Source organism: Lissotriton vulgaris, chromosome 5, assembly GCF_964263255.1.
Source record: "Lissotriton vulgaris chromosome 5, aLisVul1.2, whole genome shotgun sequence".
Classification (NCBI taxonomy): domain Eukaryota; kingdom Metazoa; phylum Chordata; class Amphibia; order Caudata; family Salamandridae; genus Lissotriton; species Lissotriton vulgaris.
This window is the reverse complement of record NC_141693.1, coordinates 284,226,196-284,250,801: the sequence shown is the minus strand read 5'-3', so window position 1 is coordinate 284,250,801 and position 24,606 is coordinate 284,226,196. Positions and strand designations below refer to the sequence as shown.

At 43.9% G+C, this 24,606-nt stretch overlaps 1 pseudogene; it reads right to left on the bottom strand.

The window, feature by feature from the left end:
- Positions 1-2,087: 2,087 nt before the first annotated feature.
- On the bottom strand, positions 2,088-2,236 carry LOC147710704 (U2 spliceosomal RNA; annotated as a pseudogene).
- Between the last annotated feature and the right edge of the window lie 22,370 nt (positions 2,237-24,606).

The window sequence follows — 24,606 nt, the reverse complement described above, 5'->3', positions numbered from 1 at the left end:
GTCTGCAGGCTCTCTGTCACTGGTGCTGTCCCTTCTGGGTTCTTAGTAGAGATCTTCACAGTGGCTTCTGCGCCTTCTATCCACATGATGTTGTCCTCCTCATTCTTTTCCGCTCTGGTCTGCGGGTCTTCACTGACCATATGGTGCAGCCTCAGCAGGTCCTCTCGGACAGCTTCTACGGGGTCCTCTGGGGTGTTTCCGTCGTCCTCCATGTCGCTGTCCTCCATCCTGGTGTCCACTGTGAAGTCCTCGTCCTCAGTGTTCCTTTGTTCCAGATTCTTGATGATTTTCTTCCGGTTGTAGAAATCATCCTTCCTAGACCTTCATCTTTCTGCAGGTCTTAGGGGGGGACCTGAGCTCCCTTTCCTCCCTTGTTGTTGTCGGGGTTGGCTTTTGTGTCCGCTGGTGGTGGTGCGGTTCCTGTCTTCCCTCTGGACCTGATCTGTCTCTTTTTCCTCCTCCTTCTCTTCTTTCTCATTCTCCATATCCCTCAGCCTCTGCGATCTGACTTTCTGCCATCCCTTGTTTTCGTCACTGCTGTTGCCGCTGTCATCTGGCTGGGACCTTTTGCTCTTGTTCTTCTTGTTTTTTTTTACCATTGCCTTGGCTGGGGCCTTCTCCTCTCCTTCTCATTCATCCTCGGCTCCTGCGTCTGGCTCTGGGTCCTGGTCCCTCTGGTTATCCTTTGGTTGGGCTTCTCGTGCTCCTTCATTGGGGTCACCATTGAGGCGCTGGGCTCCCGTTGCTTGTTCCTCCTCCATCTGGGTGGTCGTTCCTCCGCTGTAGTTGGTTTCGCGATGGGCTCCTCTTGGGGTTGTGCCTGGCCTGGTCCTTGGGGTGATGTCACCTTCGGGCTGGTTCCTGGTTTCTTGTCCACTTTGTTCTTTGCGGCCTTCAGGAGGTCGTTCAGCTTGGCGTTGGCAACGTGGTCCACGATTTATCTGGTGATCCTCATGGTTGGAATACCTCCCGCTGCCGCTGCATAGGTCTGTTGTCTGCCTGATTTGGTGAGTCCATTCATGATGGTGCTGTACCTCTGGAGAAGTGACGCAATGTCTCTGTCTGGGATATGGGGGTTGGTCATCTCAACCATTACCCTCCTCTCCGTGGTCGCCGGCGCCCATCCTGGAGTCAGGCTGAAGGTGCTGTAGGGTGTCTCCTTCTTCTTCCCCTGGAAGAAGTCCCAGTACTTCCTGAAGAGGGCCTGGGTGATGAAGCCGAGAAGGAAAATCATGACTGACGCAGACGCCTGGCAACCTCCGCCACGGGGACTCCTGCTGGCTTGAGGACCTTGTTCAAGAACAAGTCCCTGACTAGTCTGGGCCCTTCTTTGTCCTTTACCTCCCACGGCATGACCTGGGTGTACCAGTGGGAGACATTGTACCCACTGAAGGGTTCGGGCGATCCCTTGCCTGGTCCTGCCTCAGCCTTCCCCCCACTCCCTGGTTTGTCAGCATTGGGGTTTTGAGGTGCACCTGCCTTTGGCCCTGAGGCCTTCGGGGCACCAGCCTTCCCAGTGCTGGTGCTTGGTCTGCAGGTAGGTGCAGGCCAAGCTTGCTGCCCACCAGGGGCTGGTGGTTGGGTTTCTGGGCGTCCGCTGGGGAGATGTGGTCTGGGATGGTCACTGGGGTTCCAGTGTCCATTTCATTTGCCATTAGGGGTATTTGGGGCTTACTGGTAATTTTGAGGTTACTGCTGGTTTACCGTTTTCGGCTGGGATCCTGCGCCTGGGTACCTGGGGTGTCTCTCAGCAGACGAAAATAGTCTGCAGTGCAAGAAACACTGTCCAGTAACGCCCTAGAGCTAAGGCAAGGGTTATAGGTGTTACCATCTCAGCATGTATACCCTCGCCAGAGGTCTGGGTGCTGTACAGGCCTGTGAAGGGTGTTAGGAGGTGTTTTAAGTCTCCAGCATTAGTCCACCCAAACGCCAAGCAAGAGAGAGATGTAGGGAGGGTAACAAGTCCGGTGCTCTAAAGCTGACCACAGGTCCTTGGGGGTTCTAGTTTGTATTCCTAAGGAACAAACAGACTCCAGCACGCTGGTGCCCCTCCTCCTGCTTAGTTAAAAGCTCGTCGGGCTGCCACGAAAATTTGCATACATTTGCATGAAGCAAATATATTCACCTCATAAGTCAAAGTTACTGTAAATCAAATTTTACTTGCTCAAAAATTGCATTTTCAAACTGATAAGAACAGGTACTACACTTGATTTTAGCCAAAAGGCCGAGAAGCGATGGTGACTAGTGCTATTTTAGACACTGGTTTGTACGCAGCTCTTACCTGACAGTCGGAGAGTTTTGAGGATCACAACTTCAAGCGGACTTTATCCCTGGCAAGAATTTTTGCCCTTGTGGCTGCTGTTTGTGCTGTTTTGTAATAATAATTTACAATACTTTGAGATACAAAGAATTTTCTTCTTCTTTCATTCATTCAGTACCTTCCACTTGTGAACTGTTTAGCGCTTGGGAAGCAGTCCCCGTAACATTGACTGTCAGGGTTCGGAATTTAATTATCATGTTCTTGTGCAGTTGTGACTAAATGTGGTATCGAAACTACGGTTCCTTGGTGAGTTGTTTATTAAGTAACACGGTTTGTTTTTATGCTCTCTTAATGGGTTAGGTTTGATTACTTTATACATTTAGGGGCAGATGTATCAAGCCTTTTGCGACTCGCAAAGGCCGAAATTCGCAGAATTTCGGCCTTTGCGAATCGCAAAAGGTCTTTTTGCATGTTGTGGCATGCATCAACAATTCACAAAATAAGAAATAGCAAAAATTTGCGATTCCTTATTTTGCCATAGCATTTAAGGAATCGCAATTTTGCGATTCCTTAAATGTTATGTATGTAGCATTTTTGAATTGCGATTTTTGTTTAAGAATCCGCAAATTACCACCAAGTTGTAGTTGATGGTAATTTGCGAAACCTTTAAAAAAATGCACAATTTACCATTTTTGATGGTGGCATGTGACGCACACACATGCCCATAGGGCATGTATGTGCGCCATATGCACACGCATGTACATTTCAGGGGTGCAGCAGGGTGTCTTTGAGACACCCCTGCACCCTTAAAATAATTCTCAAATTGCGATTAGCAAATTGCGAATTTGCAATTTGAGAATTACTTCACAATCATTCCTATGGGCCTCCTGGCCCATAGGAATGCATGGGAAATTATTCCTTATTTGCGAATTTGCAAAATGCGAATTCGCAAATAAGGAAGATTAAGGAATCGCAAAAAAATAGTGATTTTTTTAATACATTCCATTTTGCGAATTCTAAATAGCGATTCCTTAAAAATCGCTATTTAGGAATCGCAAAATGGAATCTTGATACATCTGCCCCTTACTTTGTTGCAAGTAGGTTATATTTATTCATGTACCCTGGGCTAACAATTCACCATTTATTGTTTGGCATACACCATTATGGGTCTCTAACTTGTTTGATGCGTGTTTATTGATTTTATTTTGCCTAACTATCGGCGATACTATGTAATACTTTTCCAGTCACATAATTCTGTCCAGTTGGTGATAGTTTCATTTACTATTGCAGAATTATTTCTACTGCATGTTGCACGGGTTAGCATTATTTTAGGCTAAATCCTTTGGTATTGCCCTTGGTTGGGTCTGTGGACTACAGATATGTTTGTTGATGCCCTTACAATTTCATAAACTATTATTTATTTACAGATTGAATTTGATGGTTGCTCTTCAACATTGCTCTTTGTCCTGAGGATGACCCAACAAATTGATAAGGCCGAAATGCCGTAAGTTCTCCTTTGGCAAACGAAGAGGAAGCATGTGTTGCATTATTGATCTTGTTAAAAAGACAGATAAATATTTGTATTCTTTTCCTTTGCCATTGTGTGTGTTTTTTGTTTACACTGTGGTTTGTATGAGTATATATGTTTGTTATATGTAACCTTGTGAGCACCTATTGTATGTTGTATTGGATTTCGAAATACTTATGCTTTATAAAAAATATTTTCAATAACAAAAAGCTTTGTTACAAGAATTTATTGTAGGCACAACATTATTTGTATAACTCTGTTTTCTGTTTCTTTCATTGTTGCACTGAGAAAACACTATTTTCACTGTATGGTTGTTATATATGTTTCTTCTTTAGGGATTTCTTTCCCTGAACCATTGCAGTTGCATTTAATTCACAGGCCCTGAAAGTGTGTTGTGCACTTTACTAGGAACTTATAAGTAAATTATATATGCCAACTGGGTATTAGCCAGTTACCATGTTGTAAGGAAAAAGTACAAGCACTTTAGTAGCGGTAAAGTGTGCAGAATCCTAATTCCAGCAAAAACGAAGTCAGCAAACACACAAGGTTTGAAGGCAAAAAGCTAGGTGGAACCCCACCAAGAATGCGAGGTCTATCGGTAAGGAAGACTAACATAAGAAAATCAGGTAAAAAAAACACAGAAACACAATGCAGAAATTACTCATTAACTGTCAGGGTACAGAACATTAAAAAAAGGCCTGACAACATCAAACATGGAGAAAGTGGAGAACAATGCAGTGAAGAATACGGGCGCGCTTAGAAAGAACTACGTTTTGCAGAACCAGTCAGGTCTGTTACATTGCACAACCCATACTAGAGTACGACGTAGCCAGCAGTACTTCCAGGTCAATATAGGCAGATTGGTAGAAAGACCTACCACATGTATACGTTGGTTTCTGGTGACAGACGTTGCTTGAACTGCTTCACATGCTCTATGGTTTGCCCCCACTTATGAGTTCTATCACCTCTGTTGTTTTCTTCTTCCCCAGTCCAGCCCTCTTTCATGTTTTATTTTACCTTGTTTTCCAGCCTCTACACCTCATCTGTTTTGGTACTGCATTGTCCTCCTCCATTTCTTCTGCTTTCTAGCAGGAATCTAAGTATGCCAGGGGCTAGTGACAGTTTGCCTTCGAGCTGCTCTGAACTCATACATATGACAAACCATCCGTACATTGCTGATGAGCCTTTCTTGCTTATTGTGCACGCCTTCTTATGAGGGGGAAGCCATACCTTGAAAAATATATGAGATGTTGTGCTACAGCAGTGCAGTCCAGGTATTCTAATCCATCACCCACATAAGATGCAAGTCCTTCGCTCTCTCCTTACCCTTATCTGCAGATTCCCTTCACTATCCATGAATTTACTATAGAAGGTGAGCAGCCATATAAAGAGGAAGGATTAGTCTTGACATCCCCAGCCTCTTATGCACTTTAGTTGTAACACTAATGTGGGGGCTCGACTTATGGTCACACAAAATGGTGTGATTAGAGCAACTTCAGTACTCCTCATGGACTATCAACATTTCTGTTCCTATACAAGAAACTATCTTTCTGATAACGAAGAAAGGAGTCTCACTTCTCAAGAAATCAGGGAGTTTGCTGTTCCTGCACCTTATCACAGTACATTCAGACTGGTGTGCCAATTCTGCAACAATAATCCTAGATACGTATTTTAAGTCTTAGGCCAAAAGATACGTACTGCCCACGGTCTTTTGGAAAATAGGGTCTTGCTCCAGAGCTCACAGGGAGTTTCCCTACTCTTTACTCTGGTGCACTGATTGTAGCTAAATCTCTTGTTTTATCCACAAAAGACCATGGCGATTTCGTTGAGTAGGAAAGTAGATGGTGTTGCCTCCACTCTGCTCAATGTTCTAATTTCTATGTTGTGGTCTCAATAAATTTATACAGAAAAATGTCACACCTAGGAGTATATAAGAAATTTGCCCTGAGGTAAATCTGTGCTTTATACCTACCAGCAGCCTTTCTGCTCCATAGGTGCTAGAGTAATTGTCCTTGATTAAAGCGGCAGCAGGGCCGTGGCTAGAGAATGGCCACTTAGTCACAAATATCAGCATGGCGGTACGAGCATCTAAAGGACCTAACCACGTTCGGTCTGTCAGAAGTAGTGTCTGTCAGAGGCCTGAGGAATCCTGGGTATACCCTATGGTCCCATCTAAAGCACAATGATATTCCCCAGAATTCTCCACTTGTTGTTGAAGGGTGCCTCGCACCCTAGGCAAGGTAAACAAAGGTTTGCAATTATGCCTTTATGTGCGTTTGTGATGGGAGCCATCTCCCTCCAAGGCTTGGAGCACTTCTGCCCGCTCAAAGCTGGCTGGCTTCTAACCTACCCCACCACCATCCTTATTTCCGACTTAGTCTTGTAAAAATCTGACAGTGAATCTCACCACCTAATTATCCCAGTATGTTCTTCTGCATTGTCTTGTAAGGGGGGGCTAGGTGGCGGTACATTACTGGAGTGCGGCTACTGCCTCGCTCCCATCTGAAAAGATGGACATCGAGGTCTTAATGTTTCTTATGAATTAAGAACGTACTGAGAAGAACTATTATTATAGGCAAGCAGTTTCTCATTTCTGTAGTGCATTAGATAGGAAACATGCAGCAATTGTCCGTTTTTTTCAGGTAATATGATTGGATGATGAAATCTAGCTAGCTAGGACTGAACCACAATCATTTTTTAAATTTCGCCTCTTAAAGTCTTTTTAAGGTTTTAGAAGGCCACGATGTAAATCAACATGTTGGTAACCTGAGATGACTGCCGGAATAGAGCATTGGTGAAAATATTTATATAAAACGAGGGCAGTCATTTCTGAGACAGTCTATGTTGGCTGCGGTGGATGGGGTTGTGCAACGCATCTGTTTCTTTCCTTGCCACGTGGCATTATGTTCATGTCAGCATGAAATCTAATACTGGTGGGAGCTGTGAAAACCGGTTGCAGGTGCGTTTGTCTGTGCCAAGTATTGAGAAGGAAAGATTATTTTTGCTCTTATCATTCCGAAGGCTGGAAAGTGCTGGCAGCCTGAAACACAGACAGCAAATATTGACCTCATGCAGTCTGGAAGATTTTTCTGTCATCGTTTGGAGGCTGCGGCTGGAGCCTGGCATCATCAGTCCACTGTCTGTAGGAGAGCCACAAACTGGCCATCGGAAACCTTAATGTGAGCATTTAATTTCAAGCCTTAAAGACCCTCTGGACTCCTGCAGTTTTTTTTTCAAGCAGGGACTTTTTATGGGTCATTGGGCCCGATTAGCGAGGGAAAAAAAAGGAGTTGGGCGGAGATCTACATGTTTCCATCCTTTCAGTTCCTTATTACTTTTGGGACTGCATATAGAACAAGCATTTGCAATGCAACAGGTCTCGCATTAAGGCGAGTTTGAGCTATTGACATTGCAACTAACAATGCCTTTTATTTTTGTTTTAGTTTTTAAAACATAAATAAAAGGCATAGTCATTTACAATGCCAATAGCTTAAACTTGCTTAATTGCGAGACCTATTGCACTGTAAATGCTTGTTTAAGAATGCTCATGCGGCCAACTACGTTATCGTTTTTTTTCCTTTTCTTCTCTTTAGCCATGCTGCACTGCAACTGTAATGCAGTACTGCATCACTTAACCATTGATAAAGCCAATACACCCTAAAAGTGAGACCTAAAGGCTATGCCAATGCATTTTTTATTTTTTTGCTTCTCGAAAAAAATAGCACTGACTACTGCAAAACAAATGGCGGTAAACAGCAAAATATTCCATTGAGGAGAAAATATGGTGGAAAGAGGCAGGACTCCAAGACTTTGTGAGCAATAACTGACCATGTTTGTCTCTCATAACAGCATTGGGGTTCTTCCAATAATCACAACTCTAACTTAATGACTCGAAAAGCAGGTCAACATCGCAACGGTGTGCCAAAAGTGCTTTTTGTAAAATTTTCAGTTTCTCTAAATTTGGCTACGTTTTGGAAAATTCTATTTTAAGATCACCTTATTATATTAATCGTTCTCCTGGAATGTGTGAAGATAAATGGAAGACCCCAGTAAGAATTTCAATAACTATAAAGTCGCTGTAGATTGGAAGGTCACAAATTCGAATCATTTTAACCTTCCCTCCTTCTGGGGCTGATAAATTAAGGACAATCAATCGGGATGGTGGCAGCACGTTATGTACAGAGCGTACAAATGCCAAAACTTTTTATTATCAGCTAAAATAAACAGAACTGGTGTTGGCTTACGCTGATGTCTCCTGTGAGTATAGTTTATCTTGATGAACAGGTAGAGAAACTAAGCAATGTTAGGAAAAAGAATGTGCTTTCACATTGAAAACAGATATCTAAACATGTTCGAACTACACGTAGTTGCTCTGTAATAACACAATCCCAACAACAGGCTTACACTTTCTCTCTCTCAAATTCACACACACACACACACACACAGATGTCAAGTCTGTAATCTATATCTTTGCATATCGTTCTGCAGAAGGTGCATTAACCCCCGTATAATCCTATTCCTTAAACCCAAAGAAGTGGTGGTCAGGCAATTAATCACAACTCATTGACAAAGTTATAGTTTAGCAAGATATGTTTTCAAGCTTAACCATATATATACATTGGGCTTGCTCAGTACCAACTTTAGGGAAAGCATGTATTCTGCCTTGGCAGGATGACAGGCTGAGTCGCCCAACCTAGATTTGAACCTGCGACCCAGCGGTGCCATCGGAATTGAAGAACTCTCCCAGTCATTTGAACAGACGTCGTCAGTGTTTTCCAATATCGGAAGTGTCATAATCTTTCATTAAAAAATCAAAAGCGTGTTTTAACAGTTAGAAGAAATTACATCAAAAACACACACGCACGGTACTCACTGCTTTCCCCATCCTTATTAGATTTAGAGGGCGCTGACCCACAGTAATCGGACTCTGAGGAGGGGCAGTGAACCCCTTAAAAAGTAAATTCAAATAGTCGCCTTCTCAGGAAAGAGTCACTTGTTGAAACTGGAGCCTGTCTGGAAAGAGCGGAGACTCCTCCCTAGTACGCCCCCATCTCCTACCTCCACCGGCATGCTGACACCATGTGTGCTCTTTGTGTCACTTGAAAAACAGTTTGGACACAGCAGCAGCTCGTGTCTCCGTGCACCGAGGTGCCCCTTAAAAGATCTTCACTTTATCACCTATAATACTGCCATGTATGTGGACACTTAGCTGCCACCCCTTGTAATCACTAAGCACCCTCAATTTCTTCATTCTTCATACATATGCATGAATCTGTTAGTTTCAAACAACGGCGAGAATCTAGGTTAAATGGGTTCACAATCTAGAAATGAGTGCATTCCGTTTGAATGCATAGATTGTACAGAGTTCACAGGCACATGAGAACTGCTCTTTGCGCATGTTTAAAGTCACAAAGCATCTGGGATTCCAAAGGGCAAGAAAGATGGCAGTGGTGTTGGGACATTTTCAGATGGCGCGTGCACATCTCCTGTCCGAGATGATATGGAGCTGACGGGAAAAAGGAGGGAAAGTGAAATTGCGCCTTGCGCGTGTTGTGCTGAAACGCTGTAAGCCGTACACGCATGGACATCACCTGTCCCCCTTTGGAAGTTAAATCGACAACAATAGACTCGCCAAAGCGAGCAGCGCATGCGCTGCGTCGCTAGGCTAGACCTAAAAAGGAATAATACCTTTGAATGGGATTTGTAACTCATATTCTGCCAAATGTCATTGGCATGACTAACACAACGAATAATACAGTAGTGTGATGATATAAAAGTGTGCAATTCATTTGATATGGTCCTGGGGAAACATGTTTAGACTATTGAGTTTCACGGAATAATATAACTAGCAGACACAAGGACATTTTACTATACCAAAACTCTGGGTAGGAGAAAAATTTCAGAGCTAGAGTTGACAGCTCACTGTGATTAAAATAGTAAATGTTTAACAAACAAGCCCTAAGAAAGGAGAATTAAGATTCCAAGCACATATACAATGAAGAAGACAGACACATTCTTGGATATAACAGACATTGTCAAAGAAACAACCTTGTTTTATTGCAGGAGCACTCTAAACTTTGAGCTTAGGTTATGATGAGAGAAAGCGGAGAGACTCATGCATACATGTTTTAAAAATGTTGCTTTAACCGCTTCCGTGCGGCGCGAATTCCCCGCCCATGCTGACTCCGCCTTGCGCGGGCGGAGTCATGACGGAACGGTTCCGTCATCAGCACAGCTCAACCGACGCTGATGACGGAACCGTTCTGTCATCAGCATGGAAGGGGTTAAAAGAGTGTAACAAGCATGAAACATTCTCCCAAAAGAAATGGTTAGTAAATGGCACAGTGGAGCAGGCTTACTGCTAAAGTAACCTAACACTAAAGAGAGTTGATGTTCTGTTTTTGTAGAGGGCAAGGGAACGTTTTATCTAATTTCTTTACTTTTATTTATCATATTTGTAAAGCTAGTACATGCAGCATTACCTAGCCCCATCCGCAGCACAGGTGATGACACAGAGATAAAACTAGGTGCTTGGGAAAGTACGTGAGAAGTAAGCAGGAATGCTGCTTTACTTTAAACTCAATGTATTTGGCGATAAGATAAACCGCAAAGAATAGGATGGAAAATCGTTTGGTGGCACAAAGTGTGTTGTGTACCACTTCCAGTTTTTGACTCCGGTGAGTCTTGTCTTAGAACCTTGATCAAACTGGATATGGACCAGGAAGATGCCAGCGAATCAGAGAGAGAGTTGTTGCTATATGTTGTTTTTGAGCTTCAGTCCACATTTTAGAAACACCTCTCATTAATCACATGGTTCAATGAATGGTGGCTGCATGATGAGGTTAGAAGCAAGTCATCAAGGTCTTCCAAATGGTTAACATTGTTAAGCCTACAGATTTCGGGCCCGATTCACAAAGGTAACTTACACTTTTGTGTAAGTGTACTACCTTTCGGGATTCACGAAGATAAATTTGGACCTAAAGTCTAACTTTACTACTTTCTGGTATTCACAAAGGTAAACTTGGATCAAAAGTCTAACTTTACTACTTTTTAGTATTCACAAAGGTAAGTTAGTACTAGTAAAGTTAGACTCAAAATTGAGTGGCAGGGGTGCATTTTTCCTTGATGACGTATACTGGGACATGTAGCAGTTTTTGTTGGATTATATATATATATATGCAATCTTAGCATAGTGATGAATGATACCTTCCACTATAGCGTTTGTACCTATCTGTAGGTTGCATAATGTTACACTGCATGTGTTTTGAGTTTGGTATTATGGTTTATATTTACCATTACAAAATGGAGCTCGCAGTTGTTGGGAGGGGTATAGTCCTCTGTCTATGCTCACTATTGTGATGTCACCCTTCTACGAATCAGATGTTGATTGATATATATGTACCTTGTTGTGCGTGTGGACACACACACTGAAGAAGGCAAATCGCCGAAACGCGTCTGTGGTGTAGCTTGTTGTTAATAAACTAACTCTGTGAAGAGGAACCTCCCGAGTGCTGTTTTCATTCCTGGGGATCAGCCGGGGATTGACGAGCGCAATATATATATATATATGTATATATATATATATATATAAGTTTACCTCCTCCGCAAAGCCGCCGGGACACCAAGACAGCGGTGCATCACAGGGGCCGAGGTAGCCCTGTAGCTTAATTCAGGTTCACAGCGCGTAGCCACCGCTACGCAGATGCACTCTTCTCCGGTAGAAAGCAGACCACTCCAGTCACCTTTTGCGTGTTCCAAAGGTATTTATTATTTCAATTGCTGCATGTGAAATACGGGCAAAGGAACAAACCCCAACGCGTTTCGGCGAGGCACTCGCCTTGGTTACGGGTATTGTTGTGAAAGTGATCAAACAATAAATAAAGTTACACGTGAAAAAGTAATGAATATCAACAAAGGACACCCGCCCACAATATTGCGGCCATCTTGAAGTGGTGTAATTGTACTCACCAAAACTACAGATCGCCTCTCTCAATAGTGCACGTATAAGTAACTCAATTTGTCTTAGAAATAATAGCAATATTTAGGAATCGTCCACATGACTGAATCAAAATCATAATTCCCAAATTAGATCCATAATATGCAAATATGACATGACATGCAGTAAACAATTATACAACGTTGTGACTTGAACCCTAAGACAAGTCATTACATAAATTCATTTTTTTCGGCATTCAAAGCCTGTAAACTAATTTAAAGTCAACCAGCCCCAGTGGGCAACGTACACACGAGTAATACTACTGCATGTCTTTCCTTGTCACATGATGTACATCTTGATGGGACACATCTATTTTCCCCAGTGGGAATTCCAAAGATAAAGTCCACGAAAATAATTAAGTCCTTGTCACACCCCAGTGGGAACTCTTGTCCAGTGAACAGTTACTCTCACGGTTCCTAAAATTAAGAAGAAAAGGGAGCCGATCAAATATAAGATGGAAAGTGTACTAATATACACTACATACTGCCAATGCGGGTCCTCAGTTCTAAATAAAACAGTGATTTACAATAAATTGTGTGTGAATAACAAATAAAAAAAAAAATAGTTTTAAAAATCATGTAACGAAGCACTAAGTATACGTCAGGCTCCGCATAGTTCATACAATGTGCATTATAAAACATAACTAGGTATAACAGTTAATCATGATAACACTTAGCAACACAATAAAAAATTCCAGATATAAATGCATATCCACAGGATACCAATCATTCACCCAAATGCCATTTCATTTCTTTTTCAGAATTGAGGCCTCTTGGTATTAAGGTGTCTAACTCGAGAATATATCGATTTTCCAGTTGTCTCAACTTACGAATCCTCTGTTCATAGCTGGGAGTTTGTCAATTACGAAGAACTTGAGCAAATTGTGATTGCTCCTGTGAAGCTCTTCGAAATGGCGGTCAACTGGTGATGTCTGATCTTTGTTATCAATTGCTCTCATGTGCTCTAAAACTCGTTTTTTTGCAGGGAACATTGTGCTTCCTACATACTTTTTAGAGCATGGACACACTAGAATATAGATGCAATACTCAGACAAACAAGTCCGATATTTGCCGATGGTTTTGTCTACAGCCTCCACAGGAAAAAAGTCCTTTTTAACATTGTTGCTGTACTTGCACGCTTTGCATTTCATGCAAGTATAGAAGCCTTGAATCTCCTTGCTTCTGGGTGAAATGGTGCTTACCTCATTGTATCTGAGTTAATCTCTAAGTGAGTGGGCCTTCCTGTAAGTCATATTTGGATTATCCCCCAAGACGTCTACCAAAGTGGGCTCAGTCTTGAGTACATTCCAATGGCGTCTGAGGCTACTCTGGACCTGCCAGGATCTGGAGTGAAAAGTGGAGATGAATCTCACGTTGTCTTGATCTGATGATTCTGTTTTTTTCTCAGGAAACAACAACGTAGAGTGGCTCATCTTGCTAGCTTTATTAAATGCTACCTCTGTAACTGTGGAATGGTATCCCCTTTCAATGAAGCGTTGTTAAATGCATTCGCTTTCATTGAGAAAATCCTGATCCGTGCTGCAGTTCCTCCGAGCCCGGAGGAACTCGCCAAATGGAATGCTTCGGATCAGGGTCTTGGGGTGTCCGCTCTCGGCGTGCAACAATGTGTTGCCCGCCATGTCTTTGCGGTATAGTTTGGTAGTCAATTTATTGCCAGATACTCTGATATATAAGTCCAGAAACACCATCGTCTGAGTGTTCATCTGACCTTCCAGGGCAAGATTAAGATTGTTACTATTGAGATCAGAAATGAAACGCTCAGCCTCTGTCTTTGAGCCCTCCCAAATGATGAACAAATCATCTATATACCGCAGCCACATCCTCACGTGGCTGCGGTACATTGGATGAGTTCTCTCAACTTGCTGCTCCCAGCTTGCCATGAATAGATTAGCAAAGCTGGGAGCAAAACAAGTGCCCATCGCTGTACCCCGTCGCTGTCTATAATAGACCTCATTAAAGACAAAAGAGTTTTGCTCCAGGCAGAAAGTCATCATTTGGATAATCATCTCAGTATGACTAAGATATGAGATCGATCGAGTGCTGAGAAATTTACGGCAGGCCTTGATACCGTCTTTGTGTCTAATTGATGTGTATAAACTACACACATCCCGTGTAATGAGTATATAGTTATCCTGCCATACAAAATCTTTCAACTTGTTGATAAAATCTCTGCTATCTTTAAGATAGGATGGTACACTTTCAACAAAAGGACGAAGAAAAAAATCAATGTATTTCGACGTGTTCTCCAGCAGAGAACCTATCGAAGATACAATGGGCCTGCCCGGGGGTTTGGTGGAATTTTTATGCAGCTTGGGCAGGAGATATAACACTGCCACCTTGGGGTTGCGATTCAGAAGAAATGCGTACTCGTTCCATTCAATAATGCCACTTAGGCGCCACCCATTCAACATCTCGAAGTAAGTACTTTTACTCTTGTCAATGGCCTGTAAGGAGGAAACTTGATAGTATTCCATGACATTCAATTGCCGCATACCCTCCATGATGTAATCTTCTACATCCATTAAAACCACATTCCCCCCCTTGTCCGATTGACGAATGACAATTGAGGAGTTATTCTCCAATGACTTCACTGCTACTCTTTCTGATATACTCAAATTGTTATTCGACCAACACTTCTTTTTGGCCAAGTTCTTGAAGTCATTGATGACTAAGGATTCAAACGTGTCAATACTGCACGCAGGCATCGTGGGGTTAAAGGTGGATTTAGGTTTAAATGAGTTTGGACAGTTAAGATTAGTCTTGAAACCCAAAGAAACTGCACCAATTGGAGTATTCAATGGTGTACCAAACTCCAACTCCTTCATAGCTATCAAAGTTTCGACCTCCTCAATGGTCTCACATGCGGGTTCAATGCTAGAAACACTAGTAACGGCATTCTTAACTTTGAGCTTATTCCATTTATGCAGACGCAGTTTCCTGGTAAATTTAAACAATTCTATACGTTCCTGAGAGTAATTAAAATTGGAAGTAGGGCAAAAAGAAAGACCATATTGGAGTACATCATGTTCAGCAGTGGAAAGTAAATAAGAGGATAAATTTGCCACATTACGCCGATTCATTTTCCTCTTGTTATTTTCTGACCCCGTGTTTCCACTCCCACTGGGGTTGTGTTTCCGCTTGCACCAGCCACCCCTCCTGACTGTGGGTTGGCTTTGGCTGTTCCTCCTCCAAGATTTCCTCTTCCTCTGCCTCTTCCTTTGAATACTTTTCCTTGCCCCGTCTATCTGCCAGTTTTGTAAATGTGAAGTCTGGTTCATCATTTTGAATTCCTCCCAAAAATTTGAAGGTTTACACAGAACCTTTGTTGCCTGCATCTGGCCATCCTCAGAGACATCACTTTCCACTACTTCCTCTTCGGATACGGCTGCTGCGCTCACTGTGTCAATGTTGGCTTGAAAACCCTTTTTAGGGCTCGGGGGCGGAGCTCCGAGCGCCTATTGTTAAAGAAAAAAAAAGTTTCTTTAGGGCTCGGGCCAGAAACATTCCTTAGTTTTTATGCCATCTGCATAGTGATTCGTCTTTGCTGTGCTGTGTTTGTAGTAGCCTTGACGCGATAGGCTATCTGTAATTTCCTTGGCATTTTCTCTGCGGTTTCGCGCACGGCCGTCCATTAATCTTAATTAGGAGCTGTCAGGGAGGTGCTGTAATGGAATCCAGATGCTGTGGGCACGTTCACCATTGTGCAGAGCGTGTGCACTGCTGTGTTTTTTTTCCCTTCAGCTCTGTGTGCGCGCATGAACAGCCGGCCAGCAATGTAGAGAATCACATGCATCAGATCTTTTTTTTTCTATACAATTGCGATAGCGAAACTGATCGCTTTCTGTTCTGTTTGTTTTTCGTATGTAATCTTGTTCTTGTACGACCTCGATGGTAGCGGAGTATCCCATCCTCACCCTCTAAGTCACTTCATTAATGTTCCACGAGTCCGCCGTGTCTGGTGGCGTCTGTGCCCTACCCTTTGTGTCTGTAGGACATTTCCCCTGGGTGAGAGTGCAGCGAAAGGGCTGCATTTGTGTTCCAATTGCGACGGATATCTCTGCCCGCCGGTGATGCTGTCTGGTGCCCGAGGGGTGTTCACCATGTTTTATCACTGCTTCTAGTCGGAGGCTGCCCCCCTGCCCATGGTGCTCACGTGGCCGAGGGTGATGCGCAGGGAAGTCATGTCAGATTGGTAATGCAGTGTGCAGAGTGGTAGTGCAGAGTGCAGAGTGGTAGTGCAGAGTGCAGAGTGGTAGTGCAGAGTGCAGAGTGGTAGTGCAGAGTGGTAGTGCAGAGTGGTAGTGCAGAGTGGTAGTGCAGAGTGCGGAGTGGTAGTGCGGAGTGCAGAGTGGTAGTGCAGAGTGCAGAGTGGTAGTACAGAGTGGTAGTGCAGAGTGGTAGTGCAGAGTGCAGATTGGTAGTGTAGAGTGCAAGTGCAGAGTGGTAGTGCAGAGTGGTAGTGCAGAGTGGTAGTGCAGAGTGCAGATTGGTAGTGCAGAGTGCAGAGTGGTAGTGCAGAGTGCAGAGTGGTAGTGCAGAGTGGTAGTGCAGAGTGGTAGTGCAGAGTGATAGTGCAGAGTGGTAGTGCAGAGTGCAGATTGGTAGTGCAGAGTGCAGATTGGTAGTGCAGAAAGCAGAGTGGTAGTGCAGAGTGCAGAGTGGTAGTGCAGAGTGCAGAGTGGTAGTGCAGAGTGCAGAGTGGTAGTGCAGAGTGGTAGTGCAGAGTGCAGAGTGGTAGTGCTGAGTGCAGAGTGCAGAGTGGTAGTGCAGAGTGGTAGTGCAGAGTGCAGATTGGTAGTGCAGAGTGGTAGTGCAGAGTGCAGAGTGGTAGTGCAGAGTGCAGAGTGGTAGTGCAGAGTGCAGATTGGTAGTGCAGAGTGCAGAGTGGTAGTGCAGAGTGCAGAGTGGCAGTGCAGAGTGGTAGTGCAGAGTGGTAGTGCAGAGTGGTAGTGCAGAGTGGTAGTGCAGAGTGCAGAGTGGTATTGCAGATTGGTAGTGCAGAGTGCAGTGTGGTAGTGCAGAGTGCAGAGTGGTAGTGCAGAGTGGTAGTGCAGAGTGGTAGTGCAGAGTGCAGAGTGGTAGTGCAGAGTGCAGAGTGGTAGTGCAGAGTGGTAGTGCAGAGTGGTAGTGCAGAGTGGTAGTGCAGAGTGGTAGTGCAGAGTGCAGATTGGTAGTGCAGAGTGCAGAGTGGTAGTGCAGAGTGCAGAGTGGTAGTGCAGAGCGCAGAGTGGTAGTGCAGAGTGGTAGTGCAGAGTAGTAGTGCAGAGTGGTAGTGCAGAGTGCAGATTGGTAGTGCAGAGTGCAGATTGGTAGTGCAGAGTGGTAGTGCAGAGTGCAGAGTGGTAGTGCAGAGTGCAGAGTGGTAGTGCAGAGTGGTAGTGCAGAGTGCAGAGTGGTAGTGCAGAGTGCAGATTGGTAGTGCAGAGTGCAGATTGGTAGTGCAGAGTGCAGAGTGGTAGTGCAGAGTGGTAGTGCAGAGTGGTAGTGCAGAGTGGTAGTGCAGAGTGGTATTGCAGATTGGTAGTGCACAGTGCAGTTTGGTAGTGCAGAGTGGTAGTGCAGAGTGGTAGTGCAGATTGGTAGTGCAGAGTGCAGAGTGGTAGTGCAGAGTGCAGAGTGGTAGTGCAGAGTGCAGAGTGGTAGTGCAGAGTGGTAGTGCAGAGTGGTAGTGCAGAGTGCAGATTGGTAGTGCAGAGTGCAGAGTGGTAGTGCAGAGTGCAGAGTGGTAGTGCAGAGTGCAGCGTGGTAGTGCAGAGTGCAGAGTGGTAGTGCAGAGTGGTAGTGCAGAGTGGTAGTGCAGAGTGGTAGTGCAGAGTGGTAGTGCAGAGTGCAGAGTGGTAGTGCAGAGTGCAGAGTGGTAGTGCAGAGTGCAGATTGGTAGTGCGGAGTGGTAGTGCAGAGTGGTAGTGCAGAGTGGTAGTGCAGAGTGGTAGTGCAGATTGGTAGTGCAGAGTGCAGATTGGTAGTGCAGATTGGTAGTGCAGAGTGGTAGTGCAGAGTGGTAGTGCAGATTGAGAGTGCAGATTGAGTGTGCAGAGTGGTGGTGCAGAGTGCAGAGTCGTAGTGCAGAGTGCAGAGTGGTAGTGCAGAGTGCAGAGTGGTAGTGCAGAGTGGTAGTGCAGAGTGCAGAGTGGTAGTGCAGAGTGGTAGTGCAGAGTGGTAGTGCAGAGTGGTAGTGCAGAGTGGTAGTGCAGAGTGCAGAGTGGTAGTGCAGAGTGGTAGTGCAGAGTGGTAGTGCAGAGTGGTAGTGCAGAGTGGTAGTGCAGAGTGCAGAGTGGTAGTGCAGAGTGGTAGTGCAGAGTGGTAGTGCAGAGTGCAGAGTGGTAGTGCAGAGTGGTAGTGCAGAATGGTAGTGCAGATTGCAGAGTGGTAGTGCAGAGTGGTAGTGCAGAGTGCAGAGTGGTAGTGCAGAGTGCAGAGTGGTAGTGCAGATTGCAGAGTGGTAGTGCAGAGTGCAGAGTGGTAGTGCAGATTGCAGAGTGGTAGTGCAGAGTGGTAGTGTAGAGTGGTAGTGCAGAGTGGTAGTGCAGAGTGCAGATTGAGAGTGCAGAGTGCAGATTGAGAGTGCAGAGTGGTAGTGCAGAGTGCAGAGTGGTAGTGCAGAGTGGTAGTGCAGAGTGGTAGTGCAGAGTGGTAGTGCAGAGTGCAGAGTGGTAGTGCAGATTGCAGAGTGGTAGTGCAGAGTGCAGATTGCTAGTGCAGAGTGGTAGTGCAGAGTGGTAGTGCAGAGTGGTAGTGCAGAGTAGTAGTGCAGAGTGCAGAGTGGTAGTGCAGAGTGGTAGTGCAGAGTGGTAGTGCAGAGTGTAGAGTGGTAGTGCAGAGTGGTAGTGCAGAGTGGTAGTGCAGAGTGGTAGTGCAGAGTGGTAGTGCAGAGTGGTAGTGCAGAGTGCAGAGTGGTAGTGCAGAGTGGTAGTGCAGAGTGCAGAGTGGTAGTGCAGAGTGCAGAGTGGTAGTGCAGAGTGGTAGTGCAGAGTGGTAGTGCAGAGTGGTAGTGCAGAGTGGTATTGCAGAGTGGTAGTGCAGAGTGGTATTGCAGAGTGCAGAGTGCAGAGTGGTATTGCAGAGTGCAGATAGGTAGTGCAGAGTGCAGAGTGGTAGTGCAGAGTGGTAGTGCAGAGTGGTAGTGCAGAGTGCAGAGTGGTATTGCAGATTGGTAGTGCAGAGTGCAGAGTGGTATTGCAGATTGGTAGTGCAGAGTGCAGAGTGCAGAGTGGTAGTGCAGAGTGGTAGTGCAGAGTGGTAGTGCAGAGTGGTAGTGCAGAGTGGTAGAGCAGAGTGGTAGAGCAGAGTGGTAGTGCAGAGTGGTAGTGCAGAGTGGTAGTGCAGAGTGGTAGTGCAGAGTGGTAGTGCAGATTGAGAGTGCAGAGTGCAGATTGAGAGTGCAGAGTGGTAGTGCAGAGTGCAGAGTGGTAGTGCAGAGTGGTAGTGCAGAGTGGTAGTGCAGAGTGCAGAGTGGTAGTGCAGAGTGGTAGTGCAGAGTGCAGAGTGGTAGTGCAAAGTGCAGATTGAGAGTGCAGAGTGCAGATTGAGAGTGCAGAGTGGTAGTGCAGAGTGCAGATTGAGAGTGCAGAGTGCAGATTGCTAGTGCAGAGTGCCTAAAACACATTGCCATTTACAATGCCATTATCTCTAACTTAAAACAAACCCGAGCCCTAATGCATTCCTAATGCTTGTTCTTAATGTTATCATACTTGCGACTGAAAGTGAAAATTCGACCTCCCTGATAGTAGATTTTATCTCTGAGGAATTTTCTCTCTTTCTTGGCCACAATTTCATCTTCATGTTTAGACATTCTTTTGTTAATTTCCTCAATTTTTTGGGTAAAGTTCTCGGTTGTGTCATCCTTCATTATTTCGTCCTTTAGTTCAGAGATTTGTTTCAACAGGATCAATCTATACTTCCATGCATGTTTTATTAAAATGGAAAGCATTCTATTTGAGCAGTCCATCAAGTTTTCGGCCCACTCTTCAGCCAGTTCAATATCAGGTTCCTCATGTGAAGGGGCAATCAAAATCCTTAATCCTCTAGGGATTCTTTTTTCCTCCTGATATTTCTCGAGGGTGATTGCTTCCCACCATCGTGATATTTCCTTCCTCATTAGTTTTTCTAATTTCTGATATTTGTTAGGAATCACTGTGCCAGTCGATAATGATTCTTTGCTAGCAGAGCCATTCGAAGTTTGTACGAACATAGACTTTGCCCTTAGTCTTCTCCATGCTTCTGAATCTTCCTCCATTGCTCCGATTCACAGGGGACACTCCCCTTCTGCATGCACTAATATCCTTAATGTGGAAAACGCTTTGTCTTCAGTGCAATAAGTGGTCACTACCAGAGACCCACGCTCCCTGACACCAGCATGTTACTCCGCTGGTAATCGGGCATAGGAAAGTCGCGTTAACACTGTTGTTTGCCGAGTCGGAATTACTGACATGGATTTTGCGAGTGTGCCCGTCCTTCCAAATGTAGTTCGGGACGGATAAAATGTTGCACCAATATCAGTCAACTCGCTTGTAAAAAACACTCGTAAATAAAGTACAGGGACTCACCACACTACTAGCATAGCAGCACATGGGAGTGCGACCCCCTGCTGCTGGCTGTTCACTGCGGACAGAATCCCAATTACGGTGTTGACACGGCGGTTGAATTTGCAAATAATCAAATCGTCAAAATCTGGCAAGCAAAACGCGGTCAACCGGCGGCATTCAAATATAAAAGTTCACCTCCTCCGCAAAACCGCCGGGACACCAAGACAGCGGTGCATCACAGGGGCCGAGGTAGCCCTGTAGCTAAATTCAGGTTCACAGCGCGTAGCCACCGCTAAGCAGATGCACTCTTCTCAGGTAGAACGTGCAATTTATTTAAATAAAGAGTCCCACCTTAATAGGCACAGTGGCATGCTGGTCATTGTAGTCTCCATAGCTGCCATGACTCCTCAAGTGTTCATAAACCAAGTGGCTCCATACCTGCCTCCTTAAAATTAGTTACCCCGTTGGGCATGCCCTCATTGCCAGGCTTGCAAAGTTCCATCTTGCCTGTGTTGGCCACACTGTCCCTCAATACCTCTCAGTATCCTGCACAGAGGTCCCGCATATATTCGGTGGGGCTTTGCCGCGGTTGGACCAGCCGCTTAACACAAAAACACAAGGTTGTCCCCAACTGGCGAAGCCACAACTCAGCGTGGTATTCCATATACTCAGGTAAGTAGCAGCCCAGCGATGTACACAAATACTGCCATACGCGTTTCAAGCTCGTATCAGCTCTTGTTCACTGGGGGCAAGAAGACAGGAAACGGGATTCAAGAACGTGCAATTTATTTAAATAAAGAGTCCTGCCCTAATAGGCACAGTGGCATGCTGGTCATTGCAGTCTCCATAGCTGCCATGACTCCTCAAGTGTTGATAAACCAAGTGGCTCTGTACTTGCCTCCTTAAAATGAGTTCCCCGGTTGGGCATACGCTCATTGCCATGCTTGCAAAGTTCCATCTTGCCTGTGTTGGCCACGCTGTCCCTCAATGCCTCTCAGTATCCTGCACAGAGGTCCCGCATGTATCGCGGTGGGGCTTCGCCGCGGCCTGGACCAGCGGCTTAATGCAAAAACACAAGGTTGTCCCCAACTGCCGAAGCCACAACTCAGCGTGGTATTCCATATACTCAGGTAAGTAGCAGCCCAGCGATGCACACAAATACTGCCATTCGCGTTTCAAGCTCGTATCAGCTCTTGTTCACTGGTTGCAAGAAGACAGGAAACGGGATTCAAGAACGTGCAATTTATTTAAATAAAGAGTCCCGCCCTAATAGGCACAGTGGCATGCTGGTCATTGTAGTCTCCATAGCTGCCATGACTCCTCAAGTGTTCATAAACCAAGTGGCTCCGTACCTGCCTCCTTAAAATTAGTTACCCGGTTGGGCATGCGCTCATTGCCAGGCTTGCAAAGTTCCATCTTGCCTGTGTTGGCCACGCTGTCCCTCAATGCCTCTCAGTGTCCTGCACAGAAGTCCCGCATGTATCGCGAACAGACTATGCCGTGTATGTTCTGAAATGCGTGTGCGGGCTTCAATATGTAGGCAGCACAAAGTTACAAGTGCACGGTAGAATTTTTCAACACCTAAGGGCCACCGTGAACTCTGATCCAACTTATCCGGTGGCCAGACATGTTAAATCACAACACGAAAACAATCTTAACGTGTGAGAATATTTTGTGATAGACAGTGTGCTACCAAATAAGAGGGGCGGCAACAGAGAAAAGCTTTTACGCCAATTAGAGACTAAATACGTCCTCGAATTAGACACAAAGAGCCCCAGAGGAATGAATATTTGTTGAGATTTACATCATTATCTCTAGATAACGCTGGCATAGAACCATGATTTTAGATCAAATAATAGGATTTACATTATATAAAATCTTTAATCTGAAATGAAGTTACATATTTTTAACAACAGATATTTAAAGTTTTACACAAATTGGTTAGTTTTAGGAGTTTTTTTAGCTCTTTGTCTGGTGTTGTATTAATTGTACTTTATCATGAATTTTTTTAATTTGTGGTCTTATTCAGTTTTTTGACACCAAAGCATGGACTATTTTGACCACTAAAATTGATTAACAATTTGAATACAGTTTGCTATGAAATAAGAGTTACAGTATGAGCATTTCACTAATATCATGCCCAATTGCAGTATTAGAACTGTTAATATTGAGTCAACAATTGTGAGAAAAAAACTCTTTTTGGCTACCTCTGCTCTGAACCCTGCCCTAATTCTGATGTTTAATATTTAAATAATATGAAACCCCCAATTGGGGGTTTCTTGTTGCACTTTATAATTGAGCACGTAAGCACAGGCACTTTAATGGTCATCGATAGGGACAAAGGTTTTTTAGAGAGATACAGTGAAGCCGCGTAAATTTCATGAGAATTCGCCATCATTACATTTTGATTGATAAAATGCAGTGGAAGGGATTAGGTCAAATGCATTGACAATTTTGTAAGAGGGGTTTAAAACTCTTTCCAGCATTTATGCAAAAATGTAAAAGAAACTGTATTTTAAACTGCCGTTTTCCACATTGCATGCCATGTAAACTCTACAAAAAGGAGGGCTTTTCTCAAACTTTAAAAATGTTGCATAACGTTACGTCCCGTCTTCCATGTTCATGAATGAGAAGTGATGACCAATTCGAACGGTGATTAGTAGATGTGTATTTTTAAACGTAAAGGGGGAACTGAATGTTTAATACCGGTGAGCAAGGCGGCAGAGCCTGCCGAAACGCGTACAGTGTTTTTGATGGCACAGCACTTTGCACTTTATATTGAAATGATACAATAAAATATCCCTTGCAACTGAAGAAACCTGAAGAGTCCGTCTCTCCGTTTTTTGCAGAGAGTGAGCACTGTGGAGTTTGGAACAAGATATATATATATATATATATATATATATATATATATATATATATATATATATATATATATATTCACTGAAAAAACCGTAGGTTTGACACATGTAATAGTTAGCTGGACGTTTCACTCATATAAAAACATTGAAATTCCCCCGTTATAGTTAGTTCAGCTAACTATAACTCACGCGTCCGCAATGCACTACTGATGACGTCACATATTACATCACTCATGACATGGTCAGTGACATCACTCATGACATCACTGATGACATCTCAAATGACATCACTGATGACATCACTGATGAAATCATCCAGTGAATGGGTGTTTTTCTGAAAATTAAATCTGTTTTATATATGTATATCTGAACGTTGATGGAAGAAGAAATGGGTATATAAGTGTATACATTGTTGCTTTTTTGGTGAAAAATAGATTGTATAACTGACTGATTAAGTATATCTTAATAAATACATGGGTTAGTGAGTAATGTTTAAATAAATACATTTCTGTATCAGTCTCTCACTTTCTGTATAAGTGTCTGCATGTGTTGGTGAGTAGCTATATGAGTGATACATGAGTGTCTATATAGGTTATTGTTTGTTTGATTATCAGTAGGAGTGTCTGAGTGTCTGTATGCTTCGTTGGGAGGTCTTACGTAGTGCATAGATGCATGAATGAGTGACTTAATGCTTGTATGTGTTGAAGGCAGCATATGTGCAGGACTGTATGGGTGGATGAGTGTGTGTGTTGAGTAGCTATATAGGTTATTATTTTTTTTTTTCTGTATGGGTGGATGAGTGTATATATGGGTGTGTTAGTGAATGAATGACTGTCTTAATAGTGTATTTGTGAGTAAGTACCTATGTTTTAAACTAGTACATATGAGTTATGTGTGAGTAACTCTATGGATGAGTGTCGGTGTGTAACAGGATGATCAGGATGTATCAGTGTATGAGTACATATGATGAGTGAGTACATGTATGAGTGACTGTATATGTCTGTTGATGAATGAGTGCATATGTGTATATATCTTTGAATTACTAAATTGGTGTGTTGTAAGTGGCATTGGTATGTCTATTGTATTGAAAATGTTATTTTCTATTTTTGAATGTGTGTAATAAAGGTTATATTAGGGTGAGAGAAGGTCTGCCACTCTTCCACAACTATGATGTCATCAGTGATGTCATCAGTGATGTCATGAGTGATGTCACTGACCATGTCTTGAGTGATGTAATATGTGACGTCATCAGCAGTGCATTGTGGGCGCGCGAGTTATAGTTAGCTGAACTAGCTATAACGGGGGAATTTGAATGGTTTTATATGAGTGAAATGTCCAGCTAACTATAACATGTGTCAAACCTACGTTTTTTTCAGTGAATTTCAATGGTTTTTTAAATGCTACTTCCTAACTATA